Source organism: Carassius auratus, chromosome 33 (genome assembly GCF_003368295.1).
Source record: "Carassius auratus strain Wakin chromosome 33, ASM336829v1, whole genome shotgun sequence".
Classification (NCBI taxonomy): domain Eukaryota; kingdom Metazoa; phylum Chordata; class Actinopteri; order Cypriniformes; family Cyprinidae; genus Carassius; species Carassius auratus.
The window spans coordinates 1,436,319-1,441,318 of record NC_039275.1 but is presented as its reverse complement, the minus strand read 5'-3'; the positions used below and the strand labels follow the sequence as shown (position 1 = coordinate 1,441,318).

The 5,000-nt window shown below is 38.3% G+C and overlaps 1 pseudogene; it reads right to left on the bottom strand.

Annotated features, from left to right (window-relative positions):
• The window catches only part of LOC113052687 (E3 ubiquitin-protein ligase DTX1-like), a 25,948-nt pseudogene extending 21,011 nt beyond the window's left edge, over positions 1-4,937 (bottom strand).
• Between the last annotated feature and the right edge of the window lie 63 nt (positions 4,938-5,000).

Here is a 5,000-nt window from a genome sequence, read left to right as displayed (position 1 = left end):
ACGTGCCATGTTCTGCCTGATTAAAATTCACCTTGAGACGCAGTTCCTTCTAAGAGCACCTTTGGCTGTCATTATTAATGAGCAAAGTGGAAACTGAGGTCGTATACGACTCCATTCTGGATCGGCCGCATGGGGAGCTGCTGCCAGAAAGCATCTGGCTGTTATTATTAATCTCACCAGTCAAGACAAGACAAGTGCTGACCAGAGAGAGAGAGACAGAGAGAGAGAGAGACACAGAGAGAGACAGAGAGAGACAGAGAGAGAGAGAGAGAGAGAGAGATGTTTAGATGGCTTCTGGTGTGTTCCGACTCAGCCAATGACATGGGTTTGGGGGCGGGGCTATCTGTGTGTATGACGAATAAAAGATGAGGTGAAGAGCAACAAAGAAACCTGTTAGGAAACAATCATCATTTTTCACAATACGATTTAGCGGCTCCAACATAAAAAGTATAGGGTCATTTTAGGGGTCTTCTGTTCATCAAGAAGCATTTTTGGTTTTGTTTTCTTACAGAAAATTCTGTTAAAATAAGAAATATTATTAGAATGTAAATTTATTTTTCTCGGTGTGAATATCTATTAGAATATAATGTATTTCTGTGATGCTCCGCTGTATTTTCAGCATCATTCCTCCAGTCTCCAGTGTCACGTGATCTTCAGAAATCATGAAAATATGATGATTTACTGCTCAAGAAAACATTGAACACAGTTGTGCTGCTGAATATTTTTGTGGAAAATGTGATATGTTTTATTTGTTAGGATTCACAGATGGACAGAAAGTTCAAAAGAACAGCAATTGAATCCATCCTTGATGAATAAAAGTATTGGTTTTTCTAAAAAGAGCCCAAACTTTCGAAGCCTTGTTTTGTTTTCTGGTAAACTGCTCTCTTCACGTTACCTGTACATACAGTCACACTCACACGTTTCGTTCTCAGTAAGAATACACAGGTATGAGACTCTATTCACGTAAACGTCCTACAAACAAACCTTACACAACACAAACCTGTATTCAAAGAACACACACACACACACATTCGTGACCACACACCACATACACAAGCCTTTGAGAGTTCACACTTCAGTTTCTCACGGTGAAAACAACTGTTCGTCTCTGAGGTTATTAAGCGTCAGTTTTCTGACTGATAAACTGTTTGACCGCAGCATGAAGGACAAAAATCAGGCAGATGTATAAAACAAACTTCATGACCAAGCAGAAACACCGGACTGAAATAAAAGCTAATCTAATGCTAATCTATGACTAGAGCTCACCTACTAACATCTGCCTTCCAGCCAATCAGATATCACATAGCCTAATTAATATTCATGACCCACGAGTGGCTGGCCAACCAGGGACCACAGGCTATTATGAGTGAATTACAGTATTACTGATTTTTAATATGTTTGCCATGGCATGTTTTATTAGATTAACTTACTATGAAATATTAGTAAATTAATGAATTTATCTGTGCCACCGTTGACTGAAGATCATAATAGCGTTTACATGACATTTCCATTCCAATTTGCATCAACCTTTTAAAACTTTATGAATTTTTATTTTAGGTTGAAGTGGTGTGTGTGTGTGTGTGTGTGTGTGTTATTAATATAGACTGGGGGATCCTACACGCCCTTCAATCTCTGACCTGCTGTAAAGTACACACTTCACACCAGTCAACTGAACAAAACAAGTGATTACAGTTTCACTTTTCAGATCTGTGTGAGACGTGTAAGAGAAGACGTCTACAACGCTGCAGAAAACCACAGGCTCTCTCCTGAGACAAACAGATCAATTCAGTCTGGCCAGAGATCAAACACACACACACACACACACACACACACACACACACACACACACACACAAACAGATACACACACACACACACACACACACACACAAACAGATAGACACGCACACACACACACACAATTCAAGATCATAAACTAGTTTAGAAGTTTTCTTACTCAGTATTTTTGTCTTGCTTTACAGTACAAATCAGGGCTATTTCAGTTAACTAAAACATTTGAAGTAAAAATAGATATTAAACAAAAGAAAACATAAAAAAAAATTCTCAATTTCATTTAATTTGATGTACTAAAACAAAAATGTATAAAAATTATATATATAGACATTTAAAACGATAATAAAAAAAAACTTTAATAAAATTAACATGAAAGCAGAAAATATATAAATAAAATATCATTTATTTACAAATATTAACAAAAACTACTATATATCTCGAAGACCCTATAATACTTGTACAAATATCTAAACATTTTATATCAAATAAATATTTATGATAGAAGGTAATAAGTAGCCCCCCCTCCTTTTTTTTTTGAATAGCAAAATTAATAGTCATAATTCAGAGAGTAAACAAGTATTAGTTTTCTTAACCCGTTTGTTATTGTTAAAAGCATAAAGTCCCTTTTTTGTCACAATTCATAATAAAGTCACATTTGATTTTACTGAAAAACACTTGTTTAAAGAATCACTTTGCAGTGTAATTGTGCGGTTTCGAAGCGACCAGCATCCAGATCACATGACAACGGCGTCACAGTACTTTCTCTTCTTCTAGTCGATGCAGGATACGGGAACATTTACTCAAACTATGCAGATTAGAGGTCAGGACTAGCTCGGTGTCTGACCAAATTCTGAAGGAAAACATGCATTTTGAAGACTTTTCAGTGGTGTTATTGCCATAGACATGGAAATGTTCACACTCAGAAGCAAACATGCACCAAAATAACACACAGCTCTGTTTTCCACAGAGCATCCCATGTGTCCTAATTTAACCCTGAACCATTCTACTTTAGGTCATTTGTTCTCTCATAAGGGAAAACAGTGGCCTGCGGCAATGGCATCATATGAACAGAGAGCCCTGGGGACGCGCCAATCTGTGTGTGTGCGTGTGTCTGTGTGTGTGTGTGTGTGTGTGTGCATGTGTGTGGGGAGAGAGACGGTCTTCAGAGAGTATCTGCTCTTGGTAGGAACTGCACAGCTCTACCAAACAATCCAAAAACCCTCAAGCTGTCTTTGTTCATCTAGCTGACTTCATGTGCAACGTACCGCAATCACACATGCATTCATGCACAATCACACGAGTTCTTCCCAGTCTCTCTGCTGATGCACTTCTGCTGAACGTTTAACCTTGAAAGGTGTGCTTTTGATGTGTGGGAACTGTAGTAGGTGGTAAGATAGCAGTCTATTCATTTAGTGCGCTCAGGTCCTCCTGGGAAGTTCGTATTTAGGATTTGGTAAACTACTTCTACAAAATTATGAATAAAGAATTCACACTATGTGTGTTTTTACTTTTATGTGCATTTATTCTATATCTGAAGGTGCCTGTAAATTGAATCATTATACACAGTATTTTATCAGGATTGCATAGTACTATGTATTTTGTATATATGCAACTTAGTGATTGCGCTGATCACCTACACTCTCAAATACTAAAATATTTATATATATATATATACAGTGGGGATCGAAAGTTTGGGGTGAAAACTTTCAGAATTTGAAGATCAAGGTAAATTTTACTTAATTTGTGTACCGGGAAACATACAAGTATCTTCTGTTGCTTACGAGGGCAGAACTAAATGGAAAAAAATTATATTTCAACAAAATAAGGCAAATTTGGCCATCTTCATCATGTTCAAAAGTTTTCACCCCCCAGCTCTTAATGCATCTTGTTTCCTTCTGGAGCATCAGTGAATGTTTGAATCTTTTTTTAATAGTTGTGTTTGAGTCCCTCAAATGTCTCAGTGTGATAAGATGCATCTCAAAATCATAAAGTCACTGCTGGAAAGGGTTCACAATATGCAAAGATGCTGGAAAACTGAAGAATCTGCAGGAGCTTAAAGATTTTTCTGAAGAACGCTGCTCAGTTTAACTGTTCAGAACAAACAAGGGACTCATGCACAACCATCACCAAAACAGAAAGACAGTCGAGGATCATCAGGTGACAGAACACAGTACTAAGAACCAAGGGTTCCCAAACTTTTGAGTGGGGTTATTTTAATAATTTCAGCATTTTTTTTGTCTTGTGGACTAAATGTTAATATCTTTTATGCACAATATCTTACTCAGGACAGTACTAAATTAAAAATAACATGCATTTAGTATGATCTCTCTTATTTTTTGAAAATTACTCCATATTTTCACAGATTCTGCAAGGGGTGCCCAAACTTTCGATCCCCACTGTATATATACACACACACACAACACACACACACTACACACACACATGTATGCATATTTGAAAATAACCTTATAATATTATTCGCAGTGTTCATGGGATTGTAATTCTTTCCCTCATTTTTTCTGCTTTTTCAAATACGTTCCTGCTTCAAATCAAAGTTTGTGATGTTGTTTTTTTCTCCTGGTAGCTGGTTGGTTCGGTTCATGGCGTACAACCATTTAATAAAGACTTTTTAAAAATCCCTATGGAAAAAATAATTTTGGCACCAGCTGCACTGAAAAAGTGGGCGGGAGCTAATGCAGTCTAAAGCGATTGGTTCTTTAGTTCGAAGGCAGGGCTTATTCTTAATATATCTTACGTCTTTGCTTCAACCTGACTCCCGACTTAAAATTACGAATTTTGCAAACTTGAATGCACCAAGAGTTGAGTTTCTGAATCGTTAAAACAACATTGCATGAGTAAACACGTCTCACCTGTGTCTTGTCTGAACTGATGCAGGACTGCAGGTCTATGACGTTATGGCGTGAGCTGCGGATCCACCTGCCCAGTATGACTGTCCCTCGTGCGTCTCCCCTTCAGGACGTTTTCGATGTGATGACAAACGGCGGCGCTGTACGGCCTCCAGCGGGCCGTGTTCGTTCAGCCATTCCCAAACACCACCCTAGCCATGCTCTGAGACGAGTATCCGCTCCCAGGCGACAACCAGAACCCCAGATCCGGGTCGAGCCATTTGATTCAACTCCACACCAACAGCAAACACAATGGATTTCGTCCAATATAAGGAGGGGAGAACGTTCCAAGGGAAAGTTC